At 41.7% G+C, this 20,059-nt stretch overlaps 1 long non-coding RNA gene across 1 annotated transcript; it reads left to right on the forward strand.

The window, feature by feature from the left end:
* The first annotated feature begins 13,532 nt into the window (after positions 1-13,532).
* On the forward strand, positions 13,533-15,827 carry LOC127007713 (uncharacterized). Its single transcript, XR_007760458.1, has 3 exons — positions 13,533-13,664; positions 13,805-15,511; positions 15,666-15,827. It is a non-coding gene; the product is annotated as an uncharacterized LOC127007713 (long non-coding RNA).
* Positions 15,828-20,059: the final 4,232 nt, after the last annotated feature.

Below are 20,059 nucleotides of genomic sequence, written 5' to 3' on the forward strand. Positions count from 1 at the left end.
AGATGGATTGATAGATAGATAAAGAGCAAAAGAAAATATGGATAAAAGAATGAATACAAAGGAGTGAAGGAAGAGAAGTAACAAGAAGGAAAAAAAGAGAAATGACAAGAAGAGGAGGGAGGAGGAGGAGGAGGAGGGGAAAGAAAGAGTCATTCAAAGAGGAGGGAGAGGAGACAAGGCTGTGAGGAATGAGAAAGAGGAAGAAGAGGAAGAGGAAAGAGGAAGGAAGAGAAGGAGAGAGAGAGAGAGAGAGAGAGAGAGAGAGAGAGAGAATAGGACAGAAGAATGAAAGAGAAAGGATGGAGAATGACGGACAAATGGAAAAAGAGAAAGAGAAAAGGAAGAATGGAAGAGAAAAATATGGATGGAAGAAGGATAAAGGGAGGAAGAGATACAGAAAAAGGAGTAGTAATAGTAGTAGTAGTAGTAGTAGTAGTAGTAGTAGTAGTAGTAGTAGTAGTAGTAGTAGTAGATGAAAATGGAAAAAGAGGAAGGAAAGAAGAAAAAAGGAGGCAAGGAGAGAATGGGGATGAAGAAAGAGAAGGAAGGAAAGGAGAGAGAGAGAGAGGAGAGAGAGAGGAGAGAGGAGAAGAGAGAGAAGAGGTGGAGAAAAGAGGAAAGGAAAACTTGGAGAGGAAAGCGGGAGGAGAGAAAGAAAGGAGGGAAGGAAAGAAGGGAGAGAAGTAAAGATGGGAAAGAAGTAAAGAAGGGAGAGAGGAAGAGATAGAGAGGAAGGGAAAAAGCTAATGATATTGGAGAGCAAAGAGGGAGGAGAGAAAGAAAGAAGGGAGATAAGTAAAGAAGGGTAAGAAGGAAAGAAGGGAGAGAAGGAAAAAAGGGAGAGAGGGAAAAGGAAGGGGATGGGGCGAGGAGGGGGGGAAGGGGGTGCAGTGACAAGGATGGGCGGCTCTTCCTCCAAATTCAGGCATTTATATTCCAAAGAATGGGAGAAAACTACCATCACCACCTTTATTGGCTTCGTTTGTGTCCCCCTGGCGCTGGGAAGGGGGGAGGGGGTGATGGGGAGGGAGGGGAGTGAAGGGAGGGGAAGATGGGAAGTGAAAAGGGAAAAGAAGGAAAGGGCAGGAGGGAAGATAGGGGGAGGGATGGAAAGGGGAAACGGAGGAGGAACGGGAGGGAGAGAGTGGAAAAGGAAAGGAAGGGAGGAAGGGAATGGAAAACGGAAGGGAAAGGCATAAGAGAAGGGAAGGGAAAGGAGAGAGAAGGGAAGATAGGGATAGAATAGGAAAGGAGAAAGGAAAGAGAGGGAGAGGAAAAGGAGGAAAGGATGGAGAGGAAAAGGGAGAAGGAAAAGAGAAGAAAAGGTACAGATAAAAGAGGAAGGGATGAAGACAGGAGAAATGAGAGAGAAGGGAACGAAAAAGAGGAAAAGAAGAGGTACAAAAAAAGAGGAAGGGATGAAGAGAGGAGAAATGAGAGAGAAGGGAACGAAAAAAAGGAGAAAAAATAAAATAAGAAAAAAAGAAAAGGAGGGAAGTAAAGAGGGGTACTGATGGACAGGAGCGGGGTGACAGCTGCAAGGAAGAGGGGAAGAATGAGGGGAGGGGGAGAGGGGAGGGAGGGAAGGGGAGGAGAGGGTAAAGGTGGTCAAATATACAAAAGAAAGATTTGGGGAAGGGAAGAGGAAGGAGGAGGAGGAGGAGGAGGAGGAGGAGGAGGAAGGAGAGAGTCATTCAAAGAGGAGGGAGAAGAGACAAGGCTGTGAGGAATGGGAAGACGAGGATGAGGAAGAGGGACGAGGGAAGGAGAGGAGGGGAAGAGGAGAGGGGTAACGGCTGCAGTTGAGAGGCATGGAGGAGGAGGAGGAGGAGGAGGAGGAGGAGGAGAAGAGAATGGAGAACGGTAAGAGGCATAAGATTGCACAGAGAAGAGGAAGGGGAAGATAATGGGAGATGAAGTCGTAGATAAAGAGAAGGAAGATAGAAGGGAAGAAAGGGGAAAGGGAAGAGGTAGGTGAACAGTAAAGGGAAAGAGGGGAAAGGAAGGGAAGGAAAGTAGAGGGGGAAAGAGGAGGGGAAGAGAAGGGGAAGAGAGGAAGAGAGTAAAGGGGAAAAGGGGAGGGGAAGATAAGGGGAAGGGAGGAAGAAAGTAGAGGGGAAAAGACAGGAAGGGAAGAGAAGGGGAAGGGAGGGAAAAGGGAAGATGAGATAGTAGATAAAGGGAGAAGAGAAGAGGGAGATAGAGGGGAAGGGGAGGAGAAGGAAAGGGGGAAGGGGAGAAGGGAGGAAAAGGCATGAAAGAGAGGGACGTGAGAGAAGGAATAACACACACACACACACACACACACACACACACACACACACACACACACACACACACACACACAGTACCATCTATTCCCTTAACTATCCATTTTCCTTTCCTTCCTCTCACTTCTCCTTGTCCACTCCCCTTCCCCCCTTCCCCTTCCTCTTCCTCCCACCATTCCCTTCTCCTTTACTCTCTGTCCATTCCCTTCCCTTCCCCTCCACTTCCTCTATTTACACGCACACCCCATCACAGAGAGAGAGAGAGAGAGAGAGAGAGAGAGAGAGAGAGAGAGATAACAATGATTTAAACTTTTTTCCTCACGCTCTCTTACATAATAACACTAGCGAGAAGAAGAGGAAGAAAAAGAAGAAAAAATACAACACGAACAAGAACAAAAAACAAGAAAACGAAGAACAAGAAGAAAAAAAGAATGTCTAACTTAATATATACAAACACACACACAAACAAACACACACACACACACAAAAAAAAACTTTAAATATACACCGCTCCACTGTCAACACCTTCAATCCGCCCCTTGATTCAGCGGAGTGGCCTGGCGGGCGGGCGGGTTCTTATGCGGCCCTGTTGTTGTTGCCTCGCTCGCTGCCCCGATCTTGCTTGCCCGGTACGTTTTTGTGGGCCAACAACGTCCGCCAAAGTAACGGGGGTGGGTGCTGAATGCCGTGAGGGGAGTAGGTAATTGTGATGGTGATGATGATGATGATGGTGATGGGGAGAGCAATGATGGTGAGTGGAAAGTGCAAAGTGCAGCGAGGTAGAAATGTAAGATGATAGTTATGAGTTGTTGTGATAGTGATTGTAATAGTAATAGTAATAATAATGGTTGTGATATTAATGACAATGATACTATTTCTACAACTACAACTAATTTTACAACTATTACTACTACTACGACTACTACTATTACTACTACTACTATTACTACTACTACTACTACTACTACTACTGCTACAACAAATAATAATAATAATAATAATAATAATAATAATAATAATAATAATAATAATAATAATAATAATAATAATAATAATAATAAATAAAGCATATAATTTTCCCAGTCATGTGCAAAATTGGACGGATTTATTAATAGATATACCAAGATTAGGTACAATTTATATATAGTTAATTATGACCAAAAAAAAATACGTAATGACATCTTTCTTTGCACCCATTCAATAACAATAACCAGCACCACCACTACGATCACTAGCAACAATAACAACAACAACAACAACAACGTCACCACCACCACCACCACTGCCTTCGTCCATTTCACATCGCACGGTTTTTCACTCAACACTTTCCTACTTTCTTTCTTCTTCCCTTTTTTTTTCAGAAGTCGACACGCTACGTAAGTACACACAGGAACTCGCAACTTGCACGCACCGACACACGGCCACACTTCACAGCACTACGCACAACCGCACCACACCACGCCACTCCACATTACACTCCAGTACTCTACCTCCACTCCACACAGCACAATACAACGAACATCACGCTTCCTATATCAGTATCTCCACCCTTTCGGCTCTATCTGTTGCACCGTTGATAATTAACTACGATGGATACAAAAGATCTAGTAATACGTCATCACAGCACAACACGCTACCCCTGTCTACCTCAGCCCGGAATTTGCGTCGTAATATCAGGGAAGGGGATCGAGTATACAGTGCCGTCCTCTATGACCCAGTGAATCTCCTCCTTTCTCAACAGCATACGTACCACTGCACTAAAGCATTACTATACTCTGCGCAAACTACCCTGGCAAGTGAGTCCCTCCCAACCCAGGTCATTATAACACGTACAGTTTTTTTTCCTTTAGTTAATTATTCCAGGGCTCGTTGTGGCGTAGATATTTGAAGCAGTTATAAGAATTTGATCAGTCGAGGAACAGGACGTATTTTGGGAGGCTTAGAGCAACACACACACACACACACACACACACACACACACGTAACACCGATCAATAAACGGGATACAAGCATTCACTGATAGAAGAGATAAGGCTTGAATGCACGCCTCCTCCCCCCACCCACCCACCCACCCGCTGCCTGACTGAATGGAGTATCGATTGACTTGCTGACCGAATGGCTGGACTAGAGATTGATTGAATGATTGCACTACAGGATTATTGACTGACTTACTGACATTGACTAACTGCTTGACTGGACCGACTGAAGAACTAAATTAACTGACTGACTGACTGGCTGACTGATCCCTTTGACTGGCAATCTTGGAGCATCAACAACAACAACAACAACAACAACAACAACAACAACACACAAACATAACCCGCATTGATTTACTGATTGACAGACCGAGTGACTGCCTGACCCACTGACTGACTGACTGACTGACTAACCTAACAGCACCCCCCCCCCCACAAACTTAACACACAAAACCACAATATCAACAGGTAAGGTTAGGTCAGGTCAGAAAGGACTGACTAACCGACTGACTAACCGACTAACTGACTGACTAACCAAACATCCTGACCCCCCTTACCCCCCCTCCCCCCACACATAACCTGACCTCACAAAGCCTATATAGCACAAGGTCAGAAGGAGGAGGAGGAGGAGGAGGATTGACGCGACAGAAGGCCTACGATATCAGGTCTCAGGGTTCGGCCAATGACCCAAGAGGAGGAGGAGGAGGAGGAGGAGGAGGAGGAGGAGGAAGAGGAGGAGGAGGAGGAGGAAGAGGAGGAGGCGAAGGTGTGAGTTGCCATGTAGTATTAAGAGAGGTGGCACTCTCTCTCTCTCTCTCTCTCTCTCTCTCTCTCTCTCTCTCTCTCTCTGTGTTTCTTTCATCGTTCGTTCGTTCGTTTGTTCATGTCTGGTGTTTCGTTTGTTATTAAGGGATTTGTTTGTTTATTTGGTGTTGGTATTTGTTTGTTTCGTTATTGTTTTTTTTTTTATAGTGGAGATTTTTAAGTTGTTTTGATTTTGTTTAATTCTTGTTTTTGTTTTCTTTTGTCTTTTTTTCTAATCACGGATCTCGCTTTACTTTTTTTTTACCTTTTTTCTTCTTTTTGTTACGCGCGTGATGTGTGTGTAAAAAAAAAAAATTGTAATGGCTCTTTGTCTCTCTCTCTCTCTCTCTCTCTCTCTCTCTCTCTCTCTCTCTCTCTCTCTCTCTCTCTCTCTCTCTCTCTCTCTCTCTCTCTCTAAGTCTCAGACCGACGGAGCACAGCGGATGTAAAAAAAATTAGTGGATGACCTTCAGAGCAGTGCAAGGTAGAGTGGCCCCCCTCCCCCCCCTCCTCCTCCTCCTCCTCCTCCTCCATGTGGGGTCCTTCAGCCGTCTCGTCTGGGAAGAACACAAAGAAGGGAATGCGCAGTGCGTGTGTTCTCTTCCACCGCCACCACCATCATCACCACCACCACCATTATCTCTGTCATTATCATCACCGCCGCCACCATCACCACCATCATCACCACCACCACCATTACCGCCACCGTCACTACCATCATCTCCGTCACCATTCATCATCATCACCGCCACTCGAGTCCACCCATATCCATAAACCATTCCACCACCATCATCATCACCACCATTACCTCCATCATTATCATCACCGCCACAGTCACCATCATCATCATTACTACCGCCACCGTCACTATCATCATCTCTCTCACCATTCATCATCACCGCTACTGGAGTCCACCCATATCCATATACGATTCCTCCACCACCATCACCACTACCACTCCACCCGTCATACCATCACAACACAGCAACAACACCACTACATCACCACTAGCAACACCATCACTAACACCAACACCATCACGTTACCAGCCCCATAAAATCATTACCACCACCACCACCACCATCCCCACCACCACCGCCACTTCCTGCACTCCACCCTCACCAATATACGACTCCACCAGCACCACTACCACCACTACTACTATTACTACTACTACTACTACTACTACCCCCACCGTCACCACTACCACCTCACTATCACTACACTACACCTATACAAACAACAACACGCAACCCAATAATAAAAATGATGATGATGATGATGATGACGCAAACTCAATATGACCCAGAAAAGCGAACATGACGAAGATAGACGAACATGACTATTAGCGAATATGACGAGGCAGTTCACGGGAGGAAAGGTGAGTGACGGGTCAATCTTGGGTGAAGGTGACGACAAAGGTGAATGTGACGGCCGATGGTGAGTAACGTGGCAGCGGACGTGAGTGGCGGGACAGGTGAGGGGGGAAGGGAGGGGGGAGGGGGGGAGTGAGTAAGTGGATGAGAGAGAGAGAGAGAGAGAGAGAGAGAGAGAGAGAGAGATTCTTTATTCAGCTTGTTAAAACTATATATTATCCTACAAAATAAAAACCGAGACGCTATTATTTTCCTGTTTTCGATCGGCCTAATACGCTTCTATATTCTTAAAAACAACAATAAAACTACGTCAATACACCTTATCTTCGTGACTGTATACGTTAAATAACCATGTTTGATAATAATGACAATAATAATAATAATAATAATAATAATAATAATAATAATAATAATAATAATAATAATAATAATAATAACAGAGGATGTCGTGATGCCTTTCGTTGGTTTCTATAGAACGTGAGAAAGGCTTCCATGTCCCTCATCATAAAAAAAAAGATCTAAAGCCTTTATATAAGCAACAAAAACTAGGCGAGCAATAAAAGGTGTCTGCCGCTTATGTAATCGACTCTGGCCTTCTCACTGCCGGGGAGGAGACTTAGGGCCGCATTAAAAGACATATCATCGCCCAAGAACACATATTTGACAAGGCTTTCGTAGGAGTTTTGGGCATTTCCAGGAGTAGTTTTATGACCCTGGTGGTAGTATGACCCTTCTTCTGTACCATGAACCTGAAGGAACACTCATTAAAACCCGACTGACACATAACTGATAAGGCTTTCGTAGGAGTTTTGGGCATTTCCAGGAGTAGTTTTATGACCCTGGTGGTACTGTGACCCTTCTTCTGTACCATGAACCTGAAGAAACACTCATTAGAACCCAACTGACACCTAATTGACAAGGCTTTCATAGGAGTTGTGGGCATTTCCAGGGGTAGTTTTATGACCCTGGTGGTAGTGTGACCCTTCTTCTGTACCGTGAACCTGAAGAAACACTCATTAAAACCCGACTGACCCCCTCTTTGACCTTTAGAAATAGCTGATGTGAGAAGCGAACGTGTCTTATACCAACCTTAGGGGCGTATTAATAGACACTTCGTCGCCACAGTTCACAAAATTGATAAGGCTTTTGGGTATTTCCACGAGTAGTTTTATGGCCCTGGTGGTAGTCAGGATAGAGGGAGGAAAGGAAGGGATGGAGGGGGAGGAAAGAATGGAGGTAAGAAGTTGATTTCATTCTTATCATACTTTGCAAGGAGAGAAAAATAGTTGTGTTCATTCATCACGTACAATCACTTAATTAGACGTTTCACTCAATGCAAGGAGGGAAAAAAAGAAGGTTGTGTAATTATTCATAGACAATTAGACCTTTAAAGCAGCTATAGACCCTTAACACAAGCGTATATATTGTTGTTGTTGTTGTTGGTGGTGGTGGTAGTGGTAGTGGTGGTAGTGGTGGTGGTGGTGGTGGTAGACTGGTAGTGTTGATGTTGTTAGTAGTGTTGGTATTGGTGTTGGTAGACTGGAAGTGTTGGTGTTGTTGTTGGTGGTGGTGGTAGTGTTAGTGTTGTTGTTGTTGCTGAGGGGAGACGAAGTGAGCCAAATCTTACCCACTAACCCATCCACTAAATCACTCACCCTACTTCCCCACTTCCTCCACACTAACTTGAGATGATGAGTGAGCCAACCTCCCCCCTCTCCCTCTCTCCCTCTCTCTCTCTCTCTCTCTCTCTCTCTCGGCCGCTACCAATCAACCGTCGCCAATCACAGGTGTCAAAGGGGAGGGAGGGGGAGGGAAGGGAGGAAGGGGAGGTGATGGAGAGAATGGGCCAGGAAGGGAAGGGAGAGAAAGGGAAGGAAATGAAGTTGGGATATGAAATAGAGTGAGGGAAGTGACAGGGAAGGGAGGAAGGGAAGGTGACGGAGAGACTGGGCATGGAAAGTTGAGGGAAGGGAAGGGAGAGAAATGGAAGGGAAATGAAGATGGGAGAGGAAGGGAAGTGAGGATATGGTAGGAAAGGAGGGGGTGGATTGGAAAGTAAAGGATAGAGGGGGAAGGGAAGAAAGGAAAGGGAAAGAAATAAACCAATAAATGGAAAAGGGATGAAGATAAAAGGAAAATGAAGACAGGAAAAGGAAATGAGGGAAAAGAAGGAAGGAGAAGGAAAAAATGGAAGGGGGTGGAGGTAAAGGAAAAGAAGGAAAGGAAGGAGAAGAGAAGGAAAGGGAAGGAAACAAACAGGGAAGAATAAGCAGATAAGGAAGTGAGGACAGAAGGAGGTAAGAAGAAGTAAGAGAATGAGAGAAGGGAAGGGAAAGGAAGGTAGATAAGGGAAGGAGAGGGGAAATAATAGGCTACACAACTTATCCATCAACTTAACCAATACTAAACATTACGTAAACTTGAGGGGGAGGAAGAGGGAGTGAGAAAGGGGGAGGAAGAGGGAGAGAAGAATGAGGAAGGAGCACTACGATAAACTTGCCAACACTCCCAGGGAAGAAGGAGGAAGACAGAGGCGTAAACAGTAAACAAGGGAAAGGTGACGATGGTGATGATAGGCAAGATTGAGGGAAGAATAAACAATGCTAAGGATGTACTCACTTAGGGATAAACAGTAAACAAGGGAAAGGTGACGATGGTGATGATAGGCAAGATTAAGGGAAGAGTAAACAATGCAAGAATGGTTTTGAGGTGAAAGAGATCTGGATAAACTGACTTGAGGATAAACTGTAAACAAATGAAAGGTGACGATGGTGATAATAGACGAGACTGAGGGAAGAATAAACAATGCTCGAATGGTTTAGAGGTGGAAGAAATCTGAGCTGAGGATAAACTGACTTAAAGATATAACGTAAACAAAGGAAATTTGACGTGGGTGTTGAAGTACAAGAAAGAGGCGGCGGAAACCAAGCAAAACTAATGCCAAGAATGTTTTAATAAGGTGGAAGTGATCTGATCTTAGGATAAACTGACTTAAAGATATAACGTAAACAAAGGAAATGTGACGTGGGTGTTGAAGTACAAGAAAGAGGCGGCGGAAACCAATCAAAACTAATCCAAGAATGTTTTAGTAAGGTGGAAGTGATCTGAGCTGAGGATAAACTGACTTAAAGATAAAACGTAAACAAAGGAAATGTGACGTGGGTGTTGAAGTACAAGAAAGAGGCGGCGGAAACCAATCAAAACTAATCCAAGAATGTTTTATGAAGGTGGAAGTGATCTGATCTTAGGATAAACTGAGCTGAGGGTAAACAAAAATAAACAAAGGAAATGTGAAATGGTGTAGAAGGACAAGAAAGAAGGAAATCAAAACTAATCCATGAATGTTGTATTAAGGTGGAAGTGATCTGAGGTTAGGATAATCTGAGCTGAGGGTAAACATAGATAAACAAAGAAAATGTGAAATGGTGTTGAAGGACAAGAAAGAAGGAGCCAAAACCAATCACTACTAATGCAAGAATTTGTTATGGTGGAAGTGATCTGGTCTTAGGATAAACTGAGCTGAGGGTAAACAAAAATAAACAAAGGAAATGTGACTTGGGTATTGCAGGACAAGAAAGAAGGAGCCAAAACCAATCACTACTAATGCAAGAATTTGTTATGGTGGAAGTGATCTGGTCTTAGGATAATCTGAGCAGAGAGGTAAACATAAATAAACAAAGGAGAGGTGGGTGAATAAGGATGGGCACGAGGGAATAGAATCAACACTACCTTAATGATTTGAAGTAGAGGGGAATCCGAAGTGAAGATAACGGTATAAAAAACGTAATTGATGAAGGACAAGGTATTGAAGAGGAGGGTATCAGGACACCTCTCCTCCCGAAACTGACCTATCTTTCGGCCACTCCTCTGAATTATTTTTATGGGAGCAGCGAGTAGCGGGCCTGTTTTCATTACGGTTTCCTTTTTATTGCCCTTGAGCTGTTTCCTCCGTTGTAAAAAAAAAAAAAGAAAGGAAAGATGGGTACGGGGAAGACTCGAGAATGAAAAAAAAAAATAAACGATACACTAATGAATGGCTTTTTTTTTCATTATTATTTCCTTTTTTTTTGTCCTTGAGCTGTTTCCTCCGTTGTAAAAAAGAAAGAAAAGAAAGGAAAGATGGGTACGGGAAGATGGACTCGAGAATGAAAAAAATAAAAATAATAAACGATACACTAATGAATGGCTTTTTTTTTCATTATTATTTCCTTTCTTTTTTTTGCCCTTGAGCTGTTTTCTCTACTGTAAAAAAAATAAACTAATGATATGAGATAGGAGCAACCTGAGCAAAAATAAATAAATAAATAAATATATAAATAAAAAAAGTTATAAGTAAAAAAGCTTAGTTAGGTCAGTAAACATCTACACACCAAATTTCATTACCCCAAGTAGAATGTTTTACGAGCCAGAGTGAGAGCAACGTCCATCAAACAAATTACTAAATCAATAAAACCTAAAAATAAAACCAGACGAAGCTGAAAAGGATGAAAGGCAAGGCAAGGAAGAAAAATAAAACCCACGCAATTTGAGACGAAGACAAAGAAAGAAAACGATGAAAGGCGAGGCAAGGAAGAAAATAAAACCTGCGCAATTTAAGGCGAAGACAAAGAAAGGAAAAGTGGGTGACGGTGACGGATGGGCAGGTGAGGGAAGGCAACAAATCACCTATTGACACGTAATTATTATAAGACAAGTGAAGACGGCGGGAGGTGAGAATGATTTTAGGGACAAAGGAGAGATAGAGAGACGCTGATTGGCAGGTGAAGGAGAGCCAGACGCGATGGGGTGACCTGACGAGAGGTGGAGACAGAGGGAGAGATGACGAAGGCGGTGATGGACGAGAGGGAAAGTCATCCATCATCTTCCCGACAGTCTTCTGCCCCTTACACTCCGCCGCAATGGTGACTTGTTGTTTTTTTTTCTATCTTCTATCGATATGTTCATCCTGACTTCTCTCCTGAATTTGCCAACTTGCCTCCTCCCCTCCCGTGGCCCCGCTGAACACGACTTTTCATTCTCACTTATCCATATTCTATCCAAATCCCTAATGCAAGAGTTAAGCAGTATCTACTAGTCTCTCACTCATCCCTATACTATCCAAATCCCTTATGCAAGAGTTAAGCAGCATCTACTAGTCTCTCACTCATCCCTATTCTATCTAAATCCCTAATGCAAGAGTTAAGCAGCATCTACTGGTCTCTCACTCATCCCTATGCTATCCAAATCCCTTATGCAAGAGTTAAGCAGCATCTACTAGTCTCTCACTCATCCCTATACTATCCAAATCCCTAATGCAAGAGTTAAGCAGCATCTACTAGCCTCTCACTCATCCCTATACTATCCAAATCCCTTATGCAAGAGTTAAGCAGCATCTACTAGTCTCTCACTCATCCCTATACTATCCAAATCCCTTATGCAAGAGTTAAGCAGCATCTACTAGTCTCTCACTCATCCCTATACTATCCAAATCCCTAATGCAAGAGTTAAGCAGCATCTACTAGCCTCTCACTCATCCCTATACTATCCAAATCCCTTATGCAAGAGTTAAGCAGCATCTACTAGTCTCTCACTCATCCCTATACTATCCAAATCCCTTATGCAAGAGTTAAGCAGCATCTACTAGTCTCTCACTCATCCCTATTCTATCCAAATCCTTTATGCAAGAGTTAAGCAGCATCTACTCTCACTCATCCCTATACTATCCAAATCCCTTATGCAAGAGTTAAGCAGCATCTACTCTCACTCATTCCTATTCTATCCAAATCCCTTATGCAAAAGTTAAATAGCATCATCACTCTTTCATCCTTTTCCCTGGTAAACTCTGGAACAGCCTTCATTCATCTGTGTTTCCTCCTGCCTATGACTTGAACACTTTCAGGAGGGAGTATCAAGACACCTCACCAAACGACACTGACCTCTCTTTTGGTCACTCATTCTTGACTTTTTTTGCTGGAGTTGTGGTTGGCGGGATTTTGTCTTTGTTTTTTCATGCCCTCAAGCTGTTCCATAGATGTTAAAAGAAAAATAAAGCACAAATTACAGCTCAATGAAGGTGGAATAAGAATGCTGATTAAAAAGGAGACTTGAGGTTTAATTATATCCTATCTTATTCTCTTTTTCTTCCCTTTTCCTTTATTCTCAATCCCTCATCTTTCTCCCCCCCCCCCCTCCCCCCCCCCATTGCTCTTTTGTACGGCATATGGTGTACGATTAGAATGTTGATTTAAGGTGGATAGAACTTGCATTATTTCCTACTTCTCTTCCTCTATTTCCCCTCATTTTAAATCCTTTCTCTTCCTCTATTTCCCCTCATTTTAAATCCTTTCTCTTCCTCTATTTCCCCTCTTCTTAAATCCCTTCTCTTCCTCAATTTCCCCTCAATATAAATCCCTTCTCTCCCTCTATTTCCCCTCATTTTAAATCCCTTCTTCCCTTTCCCCTCCCCCGTTCCCTTCCCCTCCTGTCTTTTACGTGTATTGAAAGTATTATATTAAACAGGTGATGGGACGAGACTGTTAATTAAAGGTGATTAGAGCTAAAATTATATCACATTTTTTACTCCATTTTCCATCATTTTAAATACCTCATCTATTTTATTCATCTGACTTTCCCTCTCGCCGTTAGTGTATTAAGGGTATACGGAGGACAGGTGATCGGGTAAGGAAGTTAATTAAAGGTGAGGAGTGCTTAATATATATCCTCCTCATCTTCTTTTTATTCCATTTCCTTTCATTATGTTTTCTTCTTTGTCTTCTTGTCTTCAGTGTATCAAGAGTATTATAAAAAAGTAAGTGATGGAATAAGACTGAAAATTAGTGGTGAGAACAGCTAAATATTTATCCTCCTCTTCCTCTTCTCCATTTCCCTTCATTTTAAGTCCCTTCTCTTTGTTTTCTTCTTCCTCTGCTTGTCTATATAGTGTATTAAGGGTATTAGAGACAGGTGATTGGGTATGGATGTTAATTAAAGGTGAGGAGTGCTTAATATATATCCTCCTCCTCTTCTTTTCCTCAATATCTCCTTATTTCAAATCCCTCATCTTCTGTTTTCTCCCCACTTACTCTCCCTACCTTGTCTTTGATGTAATATATAAAGCAGGTGATGGGGCATAAGAATGTTGAAGGGTATTAGAGTTTAAATTATCCTCCTTCACCTCTTTTCCTTCTTTGTAACCTTCTATCTCTCTTCTCTTCTTCTTTTTCTTGTCTATCGTGTATTGAGAGTATTATAAAAAGCAGGTGATGTGAAGTAAGAATGTTGAAGGGTATTAGAGTTTAAATTATCCTCCTTCACCTCTTTTCCTTCTTTGTAACCTTCTATCTCTCTTTTCTTCTTCTTTTTCTTGTCTATGTTGTATTAAGAGTATTATAAAAAGCAGGTGATGGGGCATAAGAGTGAAGGGTATTAGAGTTTTAATTATCCCCCTTCACTTCTTTCCCTTCATTTCCCTTCATTTTTAATCTTCTACCTCTTTTTTCTTCTTCTTCCCCTTCTTGTCTATAGTGTTTTAAGAGTATTATAAAAAGCAGGAGATGGGGCATAAGAATGTTGAAGGGTATTAGAGTTTAAATTATCCCCCTTCACTTCTTTCCCTTCATTTCCCTTCCTTTTTAACCTTCTATCTCTTTTCTTCTTCTTCCCCTTCTCTCCGTTAGTGTATTACAGGTATTACAAAAGGCAGGTGATGGGATGAGGGTGTTAATCAGTGGTAAGGAGAGCTTTATAATTATCCTCCTCTTCTCTTTTTATTAGATTTCCCTTCATTTTAAATCGTTTCCTTTTATTTTTTTCCTTTTTTTTCTTTAGTATATTAAGGGTGATGGGGTGAAAATGTTAATGGGTGGAAGATAGAGCTTTATAATTATCCTCCTCCTCTTCTTTTTATTAATTTCCCTTCATTTTAAATCGTTTCCCTCTGTTTTAATTTTTCCTTTTTTATCTTTAGTATATTAAGGGTGATGGGATGAAAATATTAATGGGTGGTAGATAGAGCTTTATAATTATCCTCCTCTCCTCTTTTTACTAGATTTCCTTTCATTTTAAATCGTTTCACTTTGTTTTAATTTTTCCTTTTTTATCTTTAGTATATTAAGGGTGATGGGATGAAAATGTTAATGGGTGGAAGATAGAGCTTTATAATTATCCTCCTCCTCTTCTTTTTATTCATTTCCCTTCATTTTAAATCGCTTCCCTTTGTTTTAATTTTTCCTTTTTTATCTTTAGTATATTATGGGTGATGGGATGAAAATGTTAATGGGTGGAAGATAGAGCTTTATAATTATCCTCCTCCTCTTCTTTTTATTCATTTCCCTTCATTTTAAATCGCTTCCCTTTGTTTTAATTTTTCCTTCTTTTCTTTAGTATATTAAGGGTATTATAAGACAGGTGATAGGATAAGGATATTAATTTGAGGTGATTAGAACTTAAGTTAAAACCCTTCTTCTCTTCTTTTCCTCTATGTCCCTTTTTTTAACTCTATATCTCTCTTTTCTTCCCCTCTGTCTGCCTTTACTTTATTAAGGGTATTACATAAGGGCGTTGATAGATGTGATTCGCGCTCAAATTATCTTCCTTTCACTCAATTTCACCTCATCTTAAATCGCTCACCTCTTTTTCTTTCCCTTTCTTTCCTTTGAGGTGACTTGAGGCTGTGACAAACGGTATAGGTTAACGGTAAAGGGATAAGAAAGTTAATTAAAAGGTGATCAGATCTTATATTATCTTCCTTCTCAGTTTCACTTCATTTTACATCCCTGAGCTCTCTTTCCTTTGAGGTGACGAGGCTGTGACAAACGGTATAGGTTAATTGTAATGGGATAAGAAAGTTAATTAAAAGGTGATCAGAGCTTACGTTATCTTCCTTCTCCTCAATTTCACTTCATCTTCAATCCCTTATCTCTCCCTTCTTCTTTCCCCATTCTTTTCCCTGAGGTGACAAGGCTGACAAAAGGTATAGGTTAACGGTAATGGGATAAGGTGTTAATTAAAAGGTGATCATAGCTTACATTATCTCCCTCCTCCTCAATTTCACTTCATCTTCAATCCCTTATCTCTCCCTTCTTCTTTCCCCATTCTTTTCCCTGAGGTGACGAGGCTGTGACAAAAGGTATAGGTTAACGGTAATGGAATAAGAAAGTTAATTAAAAGGTGATCAGAGCTTACATTATCTCCCTTCTCCTCAATTTCACTTCATCTTAAATCGCTCACCTCTTCATTTCTTTCCCTTTCTTTCCTTTGAGGTGACTTGAGGCTGTGACAAACGGTATAGGTTAATTGTAATGGGATAAGAAAGTTAATTAAAAGGTGATCAGAGTTTACATTATCTCCCTTCTCCTCAATTTCACTTCATCTTCAATAAGAACATAAGAACATAACTCCCTTCTTCTTTCCCCATTTTTTTCCCTGAGGTAACGAGGCTGTGACAAACGGTATAGGTTAACGGTAATGGAATAAGAAAGTTAATTAAAAGGTGATCAGAGTTTACATTATCTCCCTTCTCCTCAATTTCACTTCATCTTACATCCCTGATCTCTCTTTCCTTTGAAGTGAATTAAAGCTGTAACGAGAGGTATAGGTGACTGGTGATGGGACAAGGATGATGAGTAGAGGTGATTAGTGTCTACATTATCTCCCTTCTCCTCCATTTCACCTTATCTTAATCCCTCACCTCTCTTCTCTTCCCCACTCTCTTTCCTCTGAGGTGAACTGAGGCTGTGACAAAAAGGTAGGTGACTAGTGATGGGATTAAGATGCTGATTTGAGGTGATAAGTGCCTAGATTATCTCCCTTCTCTTCAGTGGCTCCATTTCACCTTTACCTCTCTTTCTTCCCTTCCCCATTCTTTCCTTTGAGGTGAGTTTAGGCTGTGACAAAAGGTAGGTGACTGGTGATGGGATTAAGATGATGATTTGAGGTGATTAGTGCCTAGATTACCTCCCTTCTCTTCTTTACCTCCATCTTTATCTCTCTTTCTTCCCTCCCCTATTCTTTCCTTTGAGGTGAGGTGAGTCTTTAACAAAAGGTAGGTGACTAGTGATGGGATTAAGATGATGATTGGAGGTGATTAGTGCCTAGATTATCTCCCTTCTCTTCAGTACCTCCATTTCACTTTTATCTCTCTTTCTTCCCTCCCCCATTCTTTCCTTTGAGGTGAGGTGAGTCTTTAACAAAAGGTAGGTGACTGGTGATGGGATTAAGATGCTGATTTGAGGTGATTAGTGACTAGATTATCTCCCTTCTCTTCTTTACCTCCACCTTTATCTCTTTCTTCCCTCCACCATTCTTTCCTGTGAGGTGAGTTGAGGCTGTAACAAAAGGTAGGTGACTGGTGATGGGATTAAGATGCTGATTGGAGGTGATTAGTGCCTAGATTATCTCCCTTCTCTTCAGCACCTCCATTTCACCTGTCTCTCTTTTCTTCCCTTCCCCATTTTTTCCTTTGAGGTGTATTGAGTGTACCAACAAGAGGTAAGTGATGTGACTGGAGGTAATTAGTGCCTAGATTATCTCCCTTCTCTTCTGTACCTCCATCTTTATCTCTCTTCCCTCCAACATTCTTTCCTTTGAGGTGTTTTGAGTGTACAACAAAAGGCAAGTGATGTGACAGGATGGAGGTGTTATCTCATGGCTGTATTTCCTCATCTCATTCCGATTTGAACACCCAACTTGAGTTCTTTCCAGAGAGGAGAGTCAAGACGCCTTGCCTACCTATCCCCAGCATCCTATGACGTAACTTCACCTAACTTTTAACTAGCACACTTTTCAGAGGCAGGAGAGAATCAAGACGCCTTTCCTAACTAGAACAGCCATCTTTTGACGTGAACTCCTTTTACATTTTCTCCTTTTAAAGTACAGGGGCAGTGTTTTGATGTTTGTTTTTCGGTTTGTTTTTGTTAATGTTGTTGTGCCTCTGAGTTGCGTCTTTTGCCGTCAACACACACACACACACTAAGGAAAGGGAATTGAATGAGAGAGAGGAGGTTAGTGTGGTGTGTGGGTTCGAGGTTGTGAGGTGTTTTACTCGTCTCATTTCCGGTGACAAACAGGAAGGAACGTGTTGGTGTTGTTGTTGTTGGTGGTGGTGGAGGTGAGTGAGTGAGTGAGTTAGTGAGTGAGTGAGTGGTGATAGACATATAAGGGTGTGTGATACGGTCTGAGAAAGGGTAACTCACACAAGCACTACCAAAAAGAAAAAAAAGGGACTAGATGATGGTGACGATCAGGAAGGAACGTGTTGGTGTTGTTGTTGTTGGTGGTGGTGGAGGTGAGTGAGTGAGTGAGTGAGTTAATGAGTGAGTGGTGATAGACATATAAGGGTGTGTGATAAGGTCTGAGAAAGGGTAACTCACACAAGCACTACCAAAAAGAAAAAAAGGGGACTGGATGATGGTGACGATCAGGAAGGAACGTGTTGGTGTTGTTGTTGTTGTTGTTGTTGTTGGTGAGTGAGTGAGTGAGTGAGTGAGTGGTGATAGACAAATAAGGGTGAGTAATAAGGTCTAAGGAAGGGTAACTTACACAAACTTAGGGTAACTTAGGAGCAGCAAGTAGTGGGCGTTTTTTTTTATTATTGTTTCCTTTTTTGTGTGGACTTGAGCTGTCTCCGTTGCAAAAAAAAAAAAAAAAAAAAATCACAAAAAAGGAGGGGGGGGGGGGATGTACTGGATGATGGTGACGATCAGGAAGGAGAGCGAATGGTACAAAATAAGGAAAAGCAACCTAACAACCACCAACCCGTTTTCGGAATAATTAGCGGGCAAAAAAAAAAAACGAACACTAGACAACCCTCGCCATAAAGGGAACCAAAAAAAGGAGAGAAAAAAAGGTAGTGACGTTGACGGAAACCCTAAGAGACACGACGCAACGGACCGTACTTAGCGAAGGGACACGGAAGCTACAGGTAGGGAGACAGGTGACCGTGGGAAAAAAAAAAACTGGACAGGTAACTCTTCCATCCTCCCTCCACCACCACCACCACCACCTGGAGCAACACGTGGGTCAGGTGAGAAGGTAAACAAACACCACAACCACCACCTCCACTACCACCACCACCAGTATCAAGGTAAACGTGTTGGTGTTGGTGGTGGTGAGTGAGTGAGTGAGTGAGGAATGGTGGTGGTGGTGGTGGACAAATAAGGGTGTGTAAGGGTGTGTAGGTGTGTGTGTGTGTGGGTGGGGGGGGGGGGAAGGGGGGTTGGAGTGTGTGTGTGTGTGTGTGTGTGTGTGTGGCAAGGTATGTGAGTGTATACGTGCGTTTTGTCATGTGCGCGTAACGGCTACCTCTCTCTCTCTCTCTCTCTCTCTCTCTCTCTCTCTCTCTCTCTCTCTCTCTCTCTCTCTCTCTCTCTCTCTCTCTCTTACTTAAGCTTTCATTTCACGTCTTTTGCTTTTCCTAATTCCTTTCTTATTTTCTCATTTTCTTTATTTCCCTACTAATCTACCTGTGTGTGTCTGTGTGTGTGTGTGTGTGTGTGTGTGTGACAAAAAAGACTACTGCACCGCTTGTCCTTGTAATCTCGGGGGTTTTGCCCTCGTATAAACAACAGCCCAGTTACTCCTGCCTTGTGTCTGTATAGTAACGCTCGATCCTTCTGACCTTGTACAGAGAGAGAGAGAGAGAGAGAGAGAGAGAGAGAGAGAGAGAGAGAGAGAGACCCTTCTCCCAGTATCCTCACCTGTAGCTTGTAACCTTTTCCTTGTCTAAATACCGCATCTTATTTTCCTATCTTTACCTCTCTTACTGTGTATAATTAACTTCTTCGTCATTTTCCATCGTCGCATACCTTTATTAATTATTTTCCGCATTTCTCGTTTAGTTATCCCGTCTATATTTAATTTTCTTTCGTTATAAGTATTTCAAAGGCCTAATACTTCAACACGTCAAGTTTCCATCAAGGCGTAACTATTTTTCTTTATTTCTCGTGTTTATGTTCCTTCTGCATCTAATTATTTTCTTTCGTTATAAGTATTTCAAAGGCCTAATATTTTTTCGTAAAGTTTCCATCATGGCGTAACTTTTTTATTTCTCGTGTTTATATTCCTTCTGTACTTCATTATTTTCTTTCGTTATAAGTATTTCAAAGGCCTAACACTTCTACACATCGTTTCCATCAAGGTGTAACTTTTTTTTTTATTTCTCGTGTTTATATTTCTTCTATATCTCATTATTTTCTTTCGTTATAAGTATTTCAAAGGCCTAACACTTCTACACATCGTTTCCATCAAGGTGTAACTTTTTTTTTTATTTCTCGTGTTTATATTTCTTCTATATCTCCTTATTTTCTTTCGTTATAAGTATTTCAAAGGCCTAATATTTCTACACGTTAAGTTTCCATCATAGCGTAACTTTTTTTTATTTTCGTGTTTATATTCCTTCTACATTACTTTCTCTTATCGTATGTATTAATTATAGGCCTGTAGCTTTCTGACAATTTGGCTGTTTTGTATCATCTTTTGTTTTATTGCTTTATTATATGTAGCCCAATTATCTTTACGGTATTCCAAAACGTATTCCAAACTCCACTATACAATATGAGAAGCGTCGATTAGTACCAACCCCAAAATACAATGGCAGCTTCTGAACAGTTTCCAGCTACCTTAAATTCCACAAACCAATTACTTTACTTTTTCCCAA

The sequence above is a fragment of the Eriocheir sinensis genome, chromosome 36 (genome assembly GCF_024679095.1).
Source record: "Eriocheir sinensis breed Jianghai 21 chromosome 36, ASM2467909v1, whole genome shotgun sequence".
Classification (NCBI taxonomy): domain Eukaryota; kingdom Metazoa; phylum Arthropoda; class Malacostraca; order Decapoda; family Varunidae; genus Eriocheir; species Eriocheir sinensis.